Raw genomic sequence first — 19799 nt, forward strand, 5'->3', positions numbered from 1 at the left:
AGTTTTAGTTCTTACATTTAGATCTTTAATCCATTTGAGTTACTTTTTTCAATAGTGGAGGGTAAAAGTCCAACCTCATCCTTTTGCAGGTGGATATCCAATTTTCCCAGCACCATGTGTGGGAGAGGATGCCTTTCCCCCTGGCGACCTTGTTAAAGATCATTTGAGCTTAGATGCGAGAATTTGTCTCTCGGTTCTCTGTTTCATTTCATTGGTGTATTAGCCTGTCTTCATGCCAGAACACATCGTTCTGTCACTTTGTAGTATGTTCTGAAGTCAGGAAGTATGTCTTCCAACTTTGTTCTTTCTCAGAATCACTTTGCCTATTCAGGATTCCTTTAAATTTCATATGATTTTATGGATGAATTTTTCCATTGCTGCAAAAGAATTATCATTGGGCTTTTTGAAGGGATTACATTAAATTTGAAGATCATTCTGGATATAAATAATTAATATCTTAATAATATAAATCTTCCAAATCATAAAAAGAGGTCGACTTTCCATTTATTAAAATGATTTGTAATTTTCAGTGAACAAGTATTTCACCTCCTTGGTGAGTCTTATTCTTTTTGATACTATTATAAATGCAATTGTTTTCTTCATTTTTTATTGTTTATTAGTGGTATATAGAAATAAAACTGGTTTGAGAGGTTACTTTTGTGTTCTACAACATTGGTGAGGGTGTACGTTAGTTCCAACAGACATTGGATGGAATCTTAGGGTTTTTTGGATTGTTTCTTTCATTTTGTTTTTAAACAGAAGATCATGTTATCTGGAAACAAAGTTTTTCTTCTTCCTTTCTGATTTGGATAACTTTAATTTCTTTGTCTTGCCTAATTGCTTTGGCTATGACTTCCAATTCTTGTAAACAGCATATAGTTTGATCCACCTCCTTTCTAAAAATCCTTTAGCCAAGGTGTGTCTTTTGTGTGGGAGTTGAATACATATATATTGAACATAACTGCTGATGGGGGAGACTCGTGTTCTGCTTTGATTATGGTTTATCTCTCCAAACTCATGCATCACTTTCCTTCTCAAAGTCATATGTCAATGAAATAAAGTGGGTGGAAATGTACCCAACTGTGGTGTTAATAAATGAGGCTGTTGGAGGTGACTAAGATAGATAAGGTCCCTGGATGGAGCCCCATGGTCAGACTCCAGTGGTTGGACCTTCCCATCTGTTGTCTTGGGACTCTGATGGCAAGAAGCCATCACCACATCAGGCTGCTAGACTCTGCACCTCCAGAACTGTGAGCCAAAAGTAAATCTCCTTTTGTTTTAAAGTTAGCCTGCCTCTGGTAGTTCATTATAGCAACCAAAAACAAAAACAAAAATTCTGACTGCTACAACTTACTATTGCCATTTAGTTCATGTCTCACCTTTCTCATAGTTTTTTGGTCTCTCTTCTGCGTTCTGGTTGCCTTTCTTCATGTTCTGTTCATTCTCCTCTCATTTTCATCTGTGGATACTCTGTAGAGGCTTTCTAGTTACCATTTTGTGGTTACCATGTGACTACCTAAAACATCTTAAAGTCACAGCATTTCATTTTAAAGGTATAACACACTGACCTTAATCACACACAGAGCTCTGTTTCTGTATAGCTCCACCCTCCTGCTCACTGTTACTGTTTTCCGTGACATCTCTATGCAATATACTCACCAACATGGATGCACAACGGTTAAACATTTAAACTCTTTGGGTCAGAATTGCAGTAGCACAGCTGCTGAATTTGTCCGTGTCTTTAGCTTCATTAGAGAATCTGTTCATCATGGGCTTCATGTTGCCCTGTACCATCTTTTTAGTTCCGACTTGAAGGACTCCTGTTAGCATTTCTTAGAGAGCATATCTAGTGGTAGAGCATGTCTTTTAATTTTTCTGTGTACTTTTCATGTTTTATTTTTTCCGACACTTTAACATTTCATTCCACTCTCTTTCAGCCTGCAATTTTTCTGCTGGGAAATCCAGAAGACCTTATGGAAACTTCTCTGTATATACCAGACTGCTTTCCTCTTGCTGTTTTAAAGACTCTTTTCTTTCACTTTAGGTGGTTTTATTACAATGCATCTTGTTGTGATTGTTTTTAGATTGATCTGAGTTGGAGTATTTTTGTTTTGAACATGTATCTTCATTTCTATTCTCAGATTTTTGCTTTCTCCCTATCCTACAATCCTATGCTGTCATTAATGTCCCATAGTTCCTAGGCTTTCTTTGCTCTTTTTGTTTGTTTGTTTGTTTGTTGTTGTTGTTGTTTTACCTTCTGTTCCTCTGACTTGATGGTTTCACGTGGCCTGTCTTCAAGCTCATAGGTTCTTCTGCCTGATCGATTGTGCTGCTATAGGCTTCAAGTGAGTGTTTGAGTTCACTTCTTGTACTTTTTGGCTCCAGAATTTATTTGCATCATTTTATAGTTTCTATCTCTTGTTGATATTCTTATTTTGCTTGTATATTGTTTTCCTGATTCATTAAGCTGTCTGTGTTCTTTTAACTCGTTGAGTATTTCCATGACAGTTACTTTAAATTCTTTGTTAGACAGCTCACAGATTTGTGTTTCTTTAGGGTTGTTTTTATTTGATCTTGTGATCCACCAAGTTTTCTATGTTTCCTTTTATATCCTGTAATTTTTTTTCCTTTCTGTTTTTTTGGGGGCTGATGTGGGGGGCTACTGGGGATTGAACTTAGAGGCACTCCACTGAGCCACACCCTCAGCCCTATATTTTATTTTATTTAGAGACAGGGTCTCACTGAGTTGCTTAGCACCTCACTTTTGCTGAGGCTGGCTTTGAACTTGTGATCCTCCTGCCTCAGCCTCCCCAGCTGCTGGGATTACAGGGGTGGGCCACTGTCCCTGGCTCCTGATTTTTTTTTTTTTTCGTTTTGTGATTAGAGCGCTGGAAAACCAGCTGCCCATCCAGTCTTCTTGGATGTGTGTGAGTTCTGCAGATTCTGCCACTGTTCCTGGGGTAGACCTGAGGGTGGCCTGGCTGGATGTTCTAGAACCTCTCAGACCTCCCTGATTTCTTACTCCCTGGCATCTGCCTGCAGCAACCCCTCACCTCCTGCTCAGCGGCCCGGAGCTCCGGCGCCGGTCCATGGGTGCTCCGTCAGCCAGGTGAAGCAGACCAGCCTCCTGGGCGGAGCCAGAGCATCAGCTGCGCCCTCCTATTTCTGGCCAGGCAAGGAGCTGCCTGAGGGGCACCTGGGCCGCCCAAGGCTGCAAGCCTCCCTCCCCTCTCCTGGATCCCACCTCAGCGCCACAGCTGGACACTGGACCCTGCAACTGGCCTCCCTCATGGAGCGGCTCTGCCCCAGGTGGGCCTCTCCACCCAGTGTCTCTCACCCCACATTTTTCTGTATTGGCTCTTAGGTACTACTTTTCAATCATGGACACAACCATGTGTCAACACGACAGCTCATTAGTGGACCATTGCCAAGGATTTCAGTGAAAAGGAAGAGACTGAACTAGGATTTAAAATATCTTGTGGTAGGACTCGGGGCAGGGTTGTTTTGTAATATCCTCTGCGGGTGTGTAGGTGTGTGTTTGTGTGTGCACGCATGCAGTGGGTACCATCTGAAACGTATTTTTCATGGTAAGTTACAAGCAGAACATTGGAAACCCATTGCCTTCGAATAGGAACTGGCTGGTTCAAGGTCAAACCTAATTTTGCCTCCTCAATGGACAGCACGGTGGTCCCGGGCTGTGTTCATCCAGACCCTCCCGTTTCTTTCCCTGGGTCCCCCTGGTCTGTGTCAGCGCAGGGCTGTGCTGCTCCTAAGTGGGATTCTGACCCTGTTCTGAGCGGGGACAGCCCCAGCATGTTCTTCGGGTGTCCCTTGGGTTTTACTGGGTGAGGCGTTTATGTCTCCTGTCCCTGCCTCAGCCCCTGGCCTCGGTTCCAGAGCTGGCCGCCCCTTCCTGCCATGAGCTCCGTGCTCCTGTTCCCGGGACTCGCACCCGGGTCTCAGGCCTGACCTTCAGTGCGGTACTCCTGACGTAGGGTCGCCAGATGTAGAAAAGAGAACAGAAAATGTGGAATTAATTTTGACCTCCAGATAAAATACCAAGTTCACAGCTCATAATTCGCAGGTCTTGCTGTGTCTGGTCCCTGCCTTGAGCCAGTCTGGGTCAGGTACGGGACCCGCAGTGACCTTGCTGTGAATACTCCTCTTATAAATAAATCCAAAACACTTCCTTTATGATTGTAGGTGTGCTTCGTTAATATAGCAATAATCATTCAGACTTAATGATCGAGATTGATGTTTGATTTTTCATACTTAATCAAGAGCCTAATAATAAGGTTGGCTGTCTTATCATACTGTTCAGAACAGGCCAACCAATGACATAGCACAATGCCTGTAACACGAGTCTCTTACAATGTGTGATGTATGAACTTTATTATTCTAAGAATAATTCCTGTCCCCTCCCTTAACAGTTGCTTTAAGCAAGTGTTTCTTGTTGCATGTGCCACTGGGTTTTGAGAGTCCCATTTCTGTGTCTCTTACCAACACAGAAAAGGTTAATATTATTCATTGGGCTCTTTAGTCAATAGCTCGGCATCCGACCTGTGGCAGATTCTCAATGATCAAGCTGAAGTGCACAGCTCTATTGGACTGGCCCACATAAGTGAAAAGGATGCATTGGGAGGATAGCAGTAGAAACAGAAAACAAATTTATATGTAAAAAGAATTGTAGATAATATTAAAACAAAGCTAGAATGTGGTGGGGAAAGCTTTAAGATAGGTCAAAAAGGCAATGACAGATTCTGCTCTGAAGTTGTGATACTGGAATCAAGTTAGATGGAGATTTAATCAGCCACCCACATAATTTTGGAAGACCACCTGATGATGCAGATGGTATCTCCATGTTTCAAGGGAACTAAGCCACGCACACAGCAGCGTGTTCAACGCCCAGACACACATGGAGGCCTTCACGGAAACAGCCCCTGGGTCGTGGGCCCTCAGGAGGTCTCAGTGCCTGAGTTTTACCTTCTATAACAGAAGGTCCATTGCTGGGGAAGGAGGAAAAGTAGTGTCTGAAGCTGCACCGTCTACACTGGCGACATCATTCACCGGAGAGGGTACAAAGGTGTGTGGAAAGACTGATTTTGCTCTTTTATCCCCCACATCGTGGTGAAGTACCCTGAGCACACAGAAATAGTTTTACCATATGAATACTCAGAGATTTTTGGTTTTAAAAAAGAACTTGAATTAGGAGTGTAGGGCATCGATTTGTGTATTCACTGCTGCTTCTCTCCAAAAAAGAAAAAGGAAAAGGAAAACAGAAAGATTCAGAAAGGAGAGCCACCTGGGAATCACCTCGTGCTGGAGGTGAAAAGGCAGAAGGAGCCGGCTTCCTGGAGGGCCTGGCCAGCCCGGAGCCCAGAGCCCCCCAGAGCCCCCCAGGCTGCAAGTCCACAGCTGCTGACCCGGTGGGTCGGGGAGGTGGGGGTGTCAGCTGCCACCCAGGAGCTGTGGCTGGTGTGGGAACAGTGCTGGGGCCCTGCCTGCACTTGTCATGATGGATGTGATGACATTAACGAACACGGGAAGAGGAAGCTGGAGAGGCAGGCTCCGGGAGAGCCGCTGGAGAAACAGGACACAGCAGAACAAGGGCCAGGAGTGACGAGGAGCACAGGAAGGAGCCCTGAGTGGGCAGCAGGGAGAGGGCCGCTGGGTGGCTGAGGAGCCGCTGAGCCCAGCCGAGCCCTGTCCTCTACCTGGAGCCTTCCCCGGGTCCAGCGCCTCGGCTCCGGGGCTCCTCTGTTGCCCAGGACCTACGTTTGCTCTCTGCAGGGTCCTCTCAAGTGATGGACGTGGCAAAGGCAGAAGGACTTGGTTCTCCACTCCCCTCTCTCCCCTTTCACTTTAGGGGATCCACAGTCTTATCACATGGTCCTGGAATCCAGCCAAGAAACTCCAAACACCACTTCTCTGAACAGCTTAGCTTCTGCCACGTAATGTGACCGCGGCCTCCTTTTCCAAATCATTCGGATAACTGGAAAATCAGACATCTTTAGTACTAGTCCAATAAAACTCCATCAGCAACACTTATCTATCAAGGAAATATCATTCTCGTCCCACGTGGCCAGTGTTCAGGCCTACGTTTCCTCCAATACCCGCTGGATGGAGTTGTTAAAGGAGATACAATGCTGGGTGTGAGCTTCTGGAAAAAAAATTCAAAAGCATAAACCGTTTTACTACCAATTGAGGGAAGGTGGGCGAGCCCCCGTCTCCGGACACTGCACACAGTACCTAAGAGGCCTTTCTTGGCATCTCTCCCCACGGGAATTGCCGCTCCAGAAGTCTTGGTTGTCACTTCTTGTGCTTTGTCCATGAGAGCATCAGGGTCTCCCACGCCATGATGCTGTTCCCCTGAGAACCGGGGCCTTGCCGATCCCCCCACGGGGCGCGTTGGCTGAGGGCGGGCTGGGCACGCTCTCCTGCCAGGCCCTCTCCCCGGGATTCTTGTGGTAGATGGCCTCAGTACCCGCCTGGACTTGTGACGTGGGCCCAGCATTGCTAGCAAGTTCCTGAGAAGCGAGTCCCCTCCAAAGGACCAGGATTTCCTCACGGGTCATTCTCCTCATTTCCGGCACAGCCGGCGGGCTGCTTCCCTGTTTAAGACTTTCAGGGACCACGCTGGACGTGAAGGAGATGAGAGCATTGGCTTCACTGACCGTTGGCCGTAAAGGCAGGAGCTGAGCCCCACCGTCTGCAGAGGTGACTGCAGTTGAAGCGGGGTACGAGGGACAAGAGGGGCCTCAGGGCGTGTTGGGAAGAGCCGGCCAGCTGTGTCTCCTCACACGCACTTGGGGTGGTGAGGATTCGGCCTCTGTCAGAGGCTGTGAGGCAGACGAAGCTCATCTCCCGTGTCCCAGGAGACCCACACATCTCAAATGGAGAGCAGAAGGACTCACAGTTGTCAGTCTTTCTAGTAAATGCTGCAGCAGAGGGTGGTGGAGAGGCCCTGGTCAGGTGCTGGCCAGGATGCTGCATCCAGGTGACAGTCCACCACTGTTCACAGGAGCTCCACAGGGGGCTGGGTTGTAAATAACATTATAAGTCTGTGACAGCCTCTGAAAATTTTGCCTGGGACCTCATTTAAATATACCCAAAGGCTATTATTATTTAACATATTTCAGATTTCTCAAACCTCACAAACACACTCCCTGTATTAGTCAATTTTGTTGCTATAACAAAATACCCGAGTATTCTTTCTAAAGAAGCAGCTTTTTTTAGCTTCTAATTCTGCCAGTTCAAGGGCACTGTGCCTGCACTGGCTAGTTTGGGTGAGGACCTCTCTTGATGGTCTCACAAGGTATAAATTGCAATGTGTGAAAGTGACCAAATATGTCAATAGGAAGAGAGACTTGGGGTCAGATCAGACTTTTACATAAACCTTCTCACAAGGACCACTTTCACCCCTCCCGCGGGCAGGACCCCCAGGAACCTCAAACCTCCTACTAGACTCATCTCCTGAAAGTCCCACCATCTCCTGCTGCACTGCAAACCCAGCCTCCAACACAAGCACCTTGGAGAGACAAAGGTCATCCAGCCCACAGCACGCCTCAACAGAGCTCCCGTTTTAACACAGCTCTAGTTGGTTCCAGTGTGGTGGTCTAAAGTGTTCTCAACTGGCTTTTCCCTCCTAAAACAGAAGACAATATTCATTTCGTTTTAATGGAGTCAAATTTGTTTTCAACATATGATCAAATATTTAAAGCTAATGCCAATCATCTCATCTTATTTTCATTCAGTTGCAGGTATCTAAAAATCCTCATATGGGAAACGTAGCTACCCCATGTCACTCTAGAACACCAGAAATGGCTCAGAATATTCAGAAATTCTGGTAAGTTCAGTGCAGTTCAAATAAAGAGGTCCAACAGTCTTATCCAAGCAGCTGTGGTTCCTATTTGAATTTTAGCCTAGATGATTAAATCCTCAAGCCACAAATCCCCCGAGGAAATCTTGCGTAAGCATTGTTCTCATTGAAAAGGGCTCGATCCGAAAGGAAGCAGAGGTTCATGCTTTAGTTGGCTTTAAAACTTCAAAAACTGAGTGGTCGATTCTCCTTCAGATGTGTGTTCATTACCCCTTTTAAAGGGAGAGGAAATTATATGTGTGGATTTGGGGAGAACATACCCCCAAGTAAGCAAATTAAGAGATGCTAAGAACAACCAAAGTTCTTTGCTTAAAAAAAGAAAAAAGAATAAAGAACTTGGTTTAAACAATGTTTTTTTCAAAAGATAATTTTATGCAACATGTCAAGAAAATCTATTTGCCTATGATAGGATTTCTATGACAGATTTGAAGGAAAGACTTAAAAACTGCTTTAGCCATATTTCTTTTCTGATTTTGTCCAGAAAAAAAAAATATATAGTTGCTAACTTAATTTTAAAAATACATTGTTTGTGTTCCTCTGAAGCAAGTATGTCAGAATTCAGAACCCCAGGGCCTGAGGCGACATTTTTACCTTGCTAATGGCATAACCTGCTTCTGGAACAGTCAAGGTTTAGACGTAGATGTTATGGTGAGAGGAGGGAATGTTCTAGAATATCCACAGGGAGGGGCCTGGTAGACGGCATTGACCTAGTGGAGGAGAGGCGAGGAGGGGGGGGGAGTTCTGACCCCCCCCCATGCCCCACGACATCCAGACCACAGAGGTTTCGTAAACAGAAATCCAAGTCAGAAGGCAAGCAGGATGTCCATCTGGGCCCCAGTGTTGGACACAGACTTTCAAGACCACATGAAAGCTGCACCAGCCAGATGTGAAAGCAACAGAGTTGAAACCCAGAGCCCAACAATGAAGACAGAGAGAAACTGGACACAGACCTGGGCAGTGCCGGCTGGGCCCGGTGGGCGCGGGGCTCTGAGCCAGGCAGGACCTGGGCCGGCCTCCCCCAAAAGCCAGGAGTCCAACCTTTGAGCCCCAGCATGCTGGTTTCAGGAGCTGGAGCTTTGGCTCTTTCTGGATTTCTTCAATTATCTATTTTAAACCAAAGTGGAAACTTATTAAAGCCAGCACTTGAACATCAGATCGGCTGCAGGAAGGAAAACAGAGGGAAACGGTTGGTGCATCGTGTACCCGGAAAGCTATGATGCCAGGAGTGAATGGCAGTCCCCGAGGACCAGGGACCAGCCATCCGATCACCAACCAAGGACCAAGCCATCCTCTCTCAGAGCACTCAGGGACGTCCAAGAGGGGAAGCCTGCGCCGAGCCTGGGGAAGAAGGAGACACGTCACAGTGACACGGGGCCGATGACCTCTGTCTGCACAGAGCTCCGAGGCAATGTTTTAAGTTTCATTTAATTATTTTTAAAATTCTTAGGAATATGAATATTTTTAAATCACAAGTGAGAGGTAGCTAGCACCCATAAAAGACACTGCTTGAGCTTCATGTGTTCCAAAAAGGCAAATTTTAGGATTTAAAATCCGTACACTTTTTAATTTTATTTTTAATAAATAGAATATTCAGAGTCCCTAGCCAAAGGTGTCTGGGTCTCCTCTCCAGGTTGTGATAAACCCTGGCAGATGCTATCTACCAATTTTCCAAGTAGCTTTCTGTCATTTGTTGAATTTTTAAATTGAATATGATAATCAAAAATATAGAGAGACCATTTGTATTTTTTCCTTAGGTTAAGTTTTGGAGATCAGGAATTAAAACTATTATGCATTTGGTTGTATCAACATTTGTTTTTTTTAGGCTTTATTTTACTATATTCTTATATTTACGGGGACAAATTCTTAAAGTGAAAGAGTCAAGTTATTTTTGATAGTGAATGTCTCCCTTGGTTTTTGTGTTGCTGTAACAAAATGCCTGAGGCTAGTTGCCTCCTAAGGAGAAAAGGGTTATTCTTACTCGTGATCTTTCGGGTAGGAAAGTCCATACCCAGGTGGCCACTGACTAGGGCCTCACGCTGCATCACAATATGGAGGATCACATGGCGCAGCAGGCAAGTGTTAAAGAGAAGAGCAGTGAGACTCACGTGTGAGAGAGACCAAGCCTGTCAGGGTGCCCTCACTTTCGACAGCCCACTCTGGTGGGAGCTGAACAGTCCACCAAACCTGTCCCAAGACGGGGGCATTGCTCCCCTGGCTGGGTGGTGGCCCCGTGACCTAACTCCCTGAAGCCGAGTCCTACTGCCAGCATCTCCAGCACCTCCCCATACCGTCCGGCACCTCTGGGGCTGAACCTCAGCCAAGCCACAGCGGTGACCACACCACCGGCTCTCTCCCGAGTGAGGGGGGGAGAGGAAGAGCCAGGGAAGAGGGAATGTCCCACAGGAGCTCAGTGGGGAGCACAGAGCTATCTTTATGCCTTTTTTTTTTTTCGTACTGGGATTGAACCAGGGGCAGTTCACCACTGAGCTACATTTGCAACCCTTTCATTTTTTTGATTTTGAGACTGTCTCACCAAGTTTCCCGACTGGCCTCCAACTTGCTGTCCTCTGGCCTCGGCAAGAAGATACAGGTGCTGAGATTACGACCCCCGGGGTGCGGGACCTGTTCAGCAGGGCCACAGGCCAAAGGCTGCCACAGCGACCCCAGAACTGACCTCACTGCTGCCTCCTTCGTGAATCAAACTCTTCCCGGAGCATTTCCTACCAGAGCCTGCACTGCGTGGCAGGGAAGCCTGGCGGGCAGAGGCTGGGTCCTGCAGGCTGTGCGGGAGCCTGGTAAGTTCTCCAAGACCAGCAAGAGTCTTATTGCCGCAGTCTGGCTGGGCACAAATCACGAGCCACTGAAGCAGGAACAAACTTTATTTCTGAACTCCACCAGCACACTCCACACACGCTCCCCAGGGAACTCTCCCGAAGGCCATGCGGCTCCTCCAGGAACCAACAACCAGAAATCCCCCCTCCGGAAATCCCTCCTCCCGCACTTCCCCAACCAATGGGAACTCTCCAGGAATCCCCACGAGAACTCCAAAGTAGCAGGCCCAGGCGGACAGTAAAGGTCTAATATACAATTGAATCCATCCAGCATCGTCTTCATGGCTGGCCTCTCAACCAATACTATTGGCAAAATGCCAGGGCCATTCCGACTTGGCTGTGGGAAAAAGGGGGTTTTGGATTGTTTGTTTTGGTGTGAAACTATCTTGGATCAAGAAATGATTAAAATCTGATTTGTCACCAGAGCTATTTTTCTCATTCTCTTCTCTCGTCCCCAAATGGCTTCTGGGCTGGGGGAGATATTTTCCTCCTGGAGCTGGGCAGAGTGACCGCCGGCCTCATGCTCACTCTGAGGCTGACGTCCACTAGTGGCAGCCCCAGCTATTTTTTGGTGGAAGGAACTGCTGTCCCACTCTCCAGAGCCCAGAGAAGCGCTTTCAACCCTGCTCTGCTTTGGGCATCATACTTAATGACGTGTACTGGGGACGGTGGCCTCCAGGTGGCCTGGCTCTCCCACCTTGCCTTGGCAGGTCTTCCTGACCAGCCTGACTAGTCTTTATCCCTGGCAAATAGGAAGTAAATAGGAAATGTCTCTTCTCTTCAGTGGTGAGCCAAAGGCTTGATACCTGGTGGGAACCAAAGGGTTTCCTTTCTCTTTTCTCCCAGCCCCAAGCCTGGCTTCCACACGTTGATCTGCTGGAGACTTAGTTTGTTCAAAAGAGTCAAAAGCCAAATAGCAACAGCTTCTGACTCGTTGAAGTCCAGCTCCGGAGTTCCAGCTCTCCAAAGGCAGAGAGATGACTCTGACTGAATGGGGGAGTCCTGCTCAAGGTGAAGGAGAAGAGAAGTTCCTCCCACTTTAAAACACCTCTGTGACTCTACATGAGCTGCGAGAAAGGAGGCCAGCTCACCCCAGTGGGAGAAAGAGAGGCCCAGGCAGAGGGAGGGGGCCCAGGCACCATCATGGGGCTGGGTCTCAAGACAGTGCCCCAGAGGCTTGGAGTGCTAATCCCTGCTGGGCCACCTTCCTCTGGCCAAACTTTCCTCATTCTGTTGTTTTTTCCTGTAACAGTTATATGATGCTAACAATGAATGAAATGAATGAATTCCAATGCTGCGAAGTGTGAAAGCCTGTAAGATGATTTAAGAGAAAGGAGAATGTGGAGAATGGGGCTCTCTACTGCAGGCAGAGCTGCTTTAAATGGAATGCTGTTGCTGGAAGAAAGCTCTCCCCCCTCCTTGATCCTCTCTTCAAACAAATTTAAGTCATTTCATTAGAAAAACAATGACCCTCGTCTGCCACGCCAGCACAAGTGTTTGATTGTTTTTGCTCAGATGAGCGCATCCGCCAGACCCAGAGTCACAGAGGGGCCTTCCCTGCACCTCAGCTGCTGGTTGTAACCAGGACAGATGCTTTGTCTGGTATTTTCTTTCACTGTTGTTTCCTTCTTTATGTCTCCTCTAATGCTTTTCTTTTATTCCACTTTAGAGATGGAATATGGCAACCAGATTTGTGGTGATTAGCTCATTCAATAGGAAATATATATTCCTGTTTCAAACAGCGCATCTGTCTGCTCTCAGGAATGCTGAACAATAACAGCAGCACCACTGCAGGTCAGCTGGGTAGGAAATGAAGACCACCCTGAGCCAGGCCTGGAAGGACACTCCAGGCAGAATGTAATTAAGTCGTTGGAATTTGTGGTTTGGGCCACCAGGGTTAAAATCCGCCTCCTGAGCAAGCCACTGGGGTTTTCAAAGGCCAGAAATGCTGGGATGCAGCCCAGAGGGTCGGGCACCTCCCCAGGCCTCCTCTGTGGAGACTGCCCCTGCTGCCTCACAGGGGCCTCTGGTCCCTCTGCCAGAGCCCAGGACAGCAGAGTGCACCTACCTGGGACGGGAGAGGAGGGTCCCTTTTACCCCCTCCCTTGCTCCCACTCCACCTTCTCCCCCAGGTGGGTCAGGGACAGCAAGCCTGCCATACCTGTCACAGAAGGCAGTGCTGGGGGACCCTGAGCCCAACACTTGATTCCCTGCTTCCTCTATCCAGGGCCATGTCACCAGAAAGACATGGTAGAAAACAGATCCTGGCAACGCGACCCCCGAGACACTGGGAAATGAAACGACTCAGCGATGAAAAGGGAGAAGGTGAGATCACTACCAACTAGCACTCCCATGTCACTGTAGGCTGCCACCTGCCTGCCAACACAACTGAGGGAGTGAGGAGGCCAAGGATCTCCAGCCCCGGAGACTTCCAAGTGACATCACATGCGTCTGGTGAGAGGACGGAGGGGAGCATGGCCACGGACAAGAGGAGACACTGTGCCTTGGACACCACAGTCTGCCGCGTTGGAGAGAGCGCCTCGGGCCACCGGCCTTGGAGGCCCAGGAGGAGACCAGTGACCAGTGACGGGGGAGCACAGAGGAATGCGGAACCCAGGAAGGGGGTGTGCTCTGCAGGGCCGCGGCGGGCGGGCGGGCCACTGTCCCCTGGCCTGGGCCTGGGAAGGCCACCTGGACTCCTGCCTCCGGAACTGTGAGGGGCGCCCCGTCTGCTGCGGAAGCCACAACGGGAGGTACTCAGAGAGCCCCCCGCAGCAGCACCTCCAAACACGGCAGAACCAGCACCCAGGCGCTCCAGAACCACGGCCCACATCAGAAAATGTCGTCCCGCTGCGCCGAGGGTGCTTCGGGTTAGAACAGGAATGCTGATGTGCCTGCCGATTCCGCAGAAGAGCTTCATCCCCAAAATGAAACCAACACACCGTGGGGATCGCTGTTGCCTGGTCGCCTTAGAGAAAAAAGAAAACTATAAATGAAAAATAATGCAATGGCCCGAAGCCATGTGAGCCGCGAGATCTGGTGGGATGAAGGAGGACATGGGCACAGAATTCAAGGGATACCGAGAGCCACGTTGGTGGCTTTCCCGTATCTTGCTAAACAAATGAGTGTCGCCTGACGAACACCTGTCGTGGTGACCTCGAGGGTGACCTACATGCCACCTGGCCTCATCCAGGAACGACACGGCGGAGCTCCTTGCTACTCTGACGCTGGCTCGGCCACTCTCTCCTACTCACGAGGCCGGCCACCCTCACTGGGTCCCTCTGGACAAGCCTCCACTCGAGGAGTCTGACTGTGACGTCACTGCATGTGTCCGCCTGGGGAGGTGTGGGGGCCAGGTGCTGGAAGACGTCTTGGAGTGTGTCTTGGGTGCTGTCCAGAAGAGGTGGCGTTTGGATCCGTAGACCAGGACTGAGGGCCCGCTCTCACAGGCAGAGGAAGGCTGACTCTCTTCTCGGCCTGGGACGTCCATCCCCTGCCCCCAACACTGGGCCTCTTGGTCCATGAGTCTTTGGACTTACCTGACGGACCCCTGGTTTTCCAGGTGCAGGTGGTGTATGTGAGCTTTCTCGGCTTCCATAATCCCAGTTCCCATGATAGACCCATCTCCCTCCCTCTCCCCCACATGGTTCTGTTACTTGAGAGAAGGCTAATACAGGGACTATATTAAAATTATTAAAAATTTGGCAATTTGGGGAAAAGGGCATTTTCCCCGTCACTGAGTCAAGGCTGTTGTATCTGCTCATTCAATGCCTGAACAAATCTTAGAGCCAAGCATGGGCAAACGTGATAATTCCTTAAAACAACTTGGGGAAAATTGGGTTAGTATATATTTTCATGGTTGTGAAATAGTGCAGCTGCTATGGAAGGCAGTATGCAGTTTCCTCCCAAAATTAAAAATAGAATGACCATATGATCCAAAAGTCTTGCTTCTGACTATAAATCCAAAGGAAATAAAATCGGGATTTCCCAGGAGTATCTGCCACTCCACGCTCATCCTGCATCCTGGTCGGTTTGCTGTTGCTGTAGCAGAGGACCGCAGACGGGGTCCTTTATAAACAATGGAAGTTCTCTAGGACTCAGGATCTAGAGCCTGGAAAGACTAAGAGCATGCTGCCCGTGTTTCCTCGACATCAGACAAGGGCCTTCTCGCCACATGGTGACAGAGAGCAAGCAAGCACTCAAGAAGCAGGGAATGAAGACAAACCCAGAGATTCTTCAGGAGTGGCCCCCTCCACGCCTTTGGCCCATTCATGAGAGCAGAGTCCTGGCCACCCGTCCTCCCCAAAGGTCCCCCCTCCTGACGCTGTTGCGCTGATGGCAGTGGCCTGTCAACAGGACACTGGGGAGGGACCTGCAAACACAGCGTTCCATGTTGACATTGCAAAGCTATAAATTGCAGCATAGATTTGTTAATTCAGAAATAATGTCAAAACAGAGGCCTACAGGCTGCGCGACTCCACGGGAAGAACTTGACGATCAAAGGGAGGCTCAATAAACATCAGCTCTCAGTCCGATTCACGAAGAAATTTTATGAGAGATTGTCACTTACAAAGTGATTCTGAAAAGACAGTGTTCAAAACCATTGAACTGAATGATTTAACCAGAACTCAAGATTTATAGTGTCATAAACTGCTACCCAGTCCTTTGTCTCAAACATAGCATGCAGCAGGGCTTTATCTTCACATTTTTATTGGGAAAACAATAAATATTAAAACAAAATGTTCTACATATATGCATGATTATCATTCCTTCCTGTGTTAAGTCTGAAATGTGATACATCTGTTTAACATTACGGTTCTCTGGAATCCTCATTGAAAAGTTTTAAACAGAGTATTCCAAGAACATACTTTGTTTCCTCTGACTGTATAATTTTAAATCCACTGTAAACAACCGGAGCTTAGTCCTTGTCTTCCCTGGTCATTTCTGATAAATGAAGAAGCAGAAGCGCTTTCGGTGATATGTTTATACATTAGATACTTAGTTTATCAATTATTTCTTCCCTCAGTCATTCTCCCAGAAATAAGTCAGATTTAGACACAAGTGAAGGGGACTTTTGTCTGCAGTTGGCACACGCGCCCCATTGAACAGGATGTGCCCACTGTCTGGCTATTTCTGTCCTGGAAAACGCATCCTGTTTTCTGTGAGGCCTGGCTGTTCATATCGATGGCCTGAGTTGTGTCTACTAATTCAGCCCTTCTCCTTGCCTTAACTGTTCATTGACCCACAGACTTTTAAAATGTTTCTTTAAGTCTGTAGACAACACTGTAGCAGTCTTATCAGAGCAAAGTAAGAAAGATGTGGTTTCCTTCTAACCTTTCCTGAAGATCTCACGATGGCTTACAACTTTCCCTGAAGATTCATGGAGTCGTTTTTATAGCAATCTTAGTTCTACCCGTTGTATCCATCACGCGGCTTGGACGTGTCCTGTGTGATCACTCTTGAGATTTCCGAGAGACTTACCTTAACAATTCTATTGCAAGTGCTCTGCAAAATATCAAGCTGTTAAATGATGTCTAAAACTACACTTCTCAACTCATTAAAACCAGGAAAAAGCTGGGTGCAGTGCATACGCCTATCATCCCAGCTACTCGGGAGAGCCTCAGGCAGGAGGATGGCAAATTGGAGGCCGGCCTCAGCAACTTTGCGTAAGGAGATCCTCTCTTAAAATAAAATTCTGAAAGAAAGGGCTGGGGTTGTAGCTCAGTGGTAGAGCACTTGCCTAACATGTGTAAGGCCCCAGGATCGATCCCCAGTACTGCAATCAATCAATTCCTCGTACTGATTAACATTAGGCATAGTGCAGCCTATGTTGCCATGTTCCCGTCACATTTCCACGTGTAGTCTTGCAGTGCTGATGGGCATGCCAGTCGTCTAATGCAGTGTGCAGAAACAGCGAAGCAGATGTCGGGATGCTGACTTCTGAGTGTCGCAGCTGGTTGTGAATGACTTCAAGCCCCTCTTTATGTTCCCCTACCTGCTCCAGTGGCCTGCACCCCACAACACTCAGGGGAAGAGGTCGCTCCGGGATGATGCCATTAGGAGCCGCTGGCTCACTGACAGCTTGAGCCAGCAGAGCCGGAGAACAGCTTCCCAGCTGCCCAGGGAGAGCCCAGCCTCAGGGCTTCCTGTGTGAGTTCCTGAGTCTCAGAACCGAGGGGACAGGGGTGGCCTCAAGCACCACCTCACCTACCTGCTCAGGAAACAAAACTAGGGCGTCTTTAAATTTGCCTATTAACCCAGGGGATCAGACTCAGCAGTCAGACTTTGGGAAATATCTCTTTTCTAAAAAGCAACAAGAAAATGACAGAAAAGAACTGCATGTTGAGATATTTTGAATATTTTTTCAACCATTATACAAATTATCCCTCGGATTTCGTTTTAACAAAACAAATAAAATCTACATATTAATAAATACCAAAAACATATGCATTGGAGGTATGATTAATCAGGAATGAGACATTATTTGTATTATAATATCATGAATAGTATGTCTCTCAATTTAACTATTGCTGCAGTATAATCATAGTATAATATCCTAATTAATTTCTTATATGATTTTAAATGTGTAATTTTTTTATTAAAAATCACTTTCTCTTTTTTTATGTATGGTATTGAAAACCCAACATACACCCCCAAAAGCCTAACGGTCCATAGAATACACACAGTCTGAACACAGAGACAATTTTTGGCCCATTTGAAAGTCCATTTTAGCATAAGACACAAAACAGTCAAGACAATTGATTTTAAAAGATATTTTAAACTGACATTCGGGCTCTCCCTGGCAGAGGTAACTGTGCGGAGCCATCCATGGGATCCAGCTCTTCCCTTAGCAGCCTGAAGCCCAGGGGATCCTTGCCTTTTCTGTTTAGACTCGGGGAGGGAAGCAGCCTCCGTCTGCGAGGAGCTGGATGTGAGTCTTGTTGATAAGCATCTCGGAGCAAACCCTTGGTTCAGCAGGAAGGTGGGCAGTGAGGGGGGTGGGAGCCAAAGCACCCAGTGGACAGAGGTGTCCTCGTCCACCAGGACGCTCTGCTTTCTCTACTTCAGAATTTTTCTTTGTTCTAATTTTTTTATGCTTTCCACCTCAGATCTTAATACATGTGCGCGCGCACACACACACACACACACACACACACACACACACACACACACACACGATTTTGTCCTGAGACCATGGAAACAGCTTCTTTGAGTTTCCTGTTCTAACTCACACTCTGTCCAAGAATGGAAGCTGAGGTTAAGACAGGGTCAACGGATTTTCCTCCAGGAAGAAAAAGGGAGAGAAATTCAGTTCAAACAGTCACTCAGAACACAGGGGGTTTTGTCCCTCAAGTCCTGGACAGATGACCCCTGCCGCAGCCCTGGGCGGAGCTGCCTGGACAGGCCCTGGAGCAGGACTTCTCCGCAGCGGAGGCCTTGCCTGGGGACCTGTGGCCTCAGCCAACACTCATCAGGACTTTGATTAGATCTGAAAGTTAAACAGCCCCTTCCACCCTGTCTTCCTTTATACTTTCTTTTCTTTGTGCTAACTTCTTGCAATTTCACGGCCAGATAATTTTCCACCATAGGATCTACCTGAAAAAAAAAAGAAAGAAAAATCAATCATTTTGAGTGCTGTTAATAAAGCATATAAAAGGATTTAGATAAAGAAAAAAAATAGTTCACATAACACCCACCTACCCACAGATTTTTCAAGAAATGTTCTGTGTACAGTGTACAGTATATTAAAAAACGAAATAAAATACAGACTCACTTTTTCAGTTCCAAAATGGTCTTAAAAGTCAGTTTCCAGCCGCTCTCAGGCGGTGCAGCGCTTGCTGGCGGGTGGAAGGAGTGTCCTCTGGTGAGAATGGGCCAGTTTTGCTGGGACCTAGCAGACATGTGATTTTCAATTTTGCATTTTTTCCTAGTTCAGCAGAACTTGGCACCAGTGAAGTTTTATATATATGTTACTCTCCAGAAATTTGGCAAGGGTAGTATCACAATGGAATTTCCACTGCACAGAGATTCTAAGGCCCGCTTTCCAAAAGAACAGAATGTTTAGAAACAAAACACATAACTAAGAAGTCCTGTTAAAGTGGCTCCATGAAGTTTACTTTTCTTATTTCCCAAAGGGCTGTGTTTGAAGAAACTTCATTACATATCCACGGATTATTTTTTCTAATTAATAAATTCTCTTCTTTCCTCTTCTTAAAAAGGTTCAGGAAAAACCACTAACAGCCTTTTCATGAAAACCCTACAGTTCCCAGCAGTCCCGGGATGTTTTAAGTTAGTGTCAACCTGCAGACTCATAAAAGGAAACAGAGAAGTCTACGTCATGACGTATTCCTCAAATGTTTGATCTGTGCAATTTCAAGCTTTTTAATATTTGGCACCTGTATCTCCTGTGTGCCTAAAGAGGAGTTAAGCATTCTGTGACATTGAAAACTAGAAGAAGGACAAATAGGTTACATCCTACGTAGAAATCATCTGAAAATGGTGTAACACTGCCCAATCTAATCAGAATACACAGGAATTTGGAAAAGAAAAGAGGATGTTAAAAAAGAACATCTTTGGGGAATAGCCCTGCAGCTCATCCCCTGTCCCCACACATCACCTGCACTTGGTCGGTGTCCAAAAACTGGTACTGAGTGCGTAGAGGAGTGGAGACCGTGCAGCCTACAGAACTGATCATGCCGGGTGAACTCCATGAGAGTTCTGTGGCCCCCAGCTGCGGGCACTGCCTAGTTCTGGTGAAGACAATCTGCCCATCCGAGCAGCATCAGAGGCACCCTTAGGCCACTGTGCTGACCTGGCCAGTGATCTGAGGAGACCCAGCAGGAGCCGCCCAGGAACACATCATGCCTGGGCCTGGGAACTCAGGGAATTTTAGAGGTGTCATGGGTGAGGGACTGGAAGGCAGGGGACCAGGGGGACACTTAGTATGTGAAGCTCTATAACAAGGCAACAATGTATCATTTTTCTTTTTCAGGGCATTCATTTCCTTTTCCTTTGTCTCTGCTTTCTCCTCCTCTGACCCCCCACATCTTACACAGTAAAAGCAATATTCAAAAGTGTACGTTTCTCGG

General features: G+C 47.2%; 1 long non-coding RNA gene across 1 annotated transcript; it reads right to left on the reverse strand.

Moving 5' to 3' along the window:
* Nucleotides 1-15403: 15403 nt before the first annotated feature.
* Nucleotides 15404-18606, reverse strand: LOC120892532 (uncharacterized). The gene is made up of 2 exons (XR_005737233.2): nt 18485-18606; nt 15404-18306 (listed from the first exon to the last, which is right to left on the reverse strand). It is a non-coding gene; the product is annotated as an uncharacterized LOC120892532 (long non-coding RNA).
* Nucleotides 18607-19799: the final 1193 nt, after the last annotated feature.

Source organism: Ictidomys tridecemlineatus, chromosome 9 (assembly GCF_052094955.1).
Source record: "Ictidomys tridecemlineatus isolate mIctTri1 chromosome 9, mIctTri1.hap1, whole genome shotgun sequence".
NCBI lineage: Eukaryota > Metazoa > Chordata > Mammalia > Rodentia > Sciuridae > Ictidomys > Ictidomys tridecemlineatus.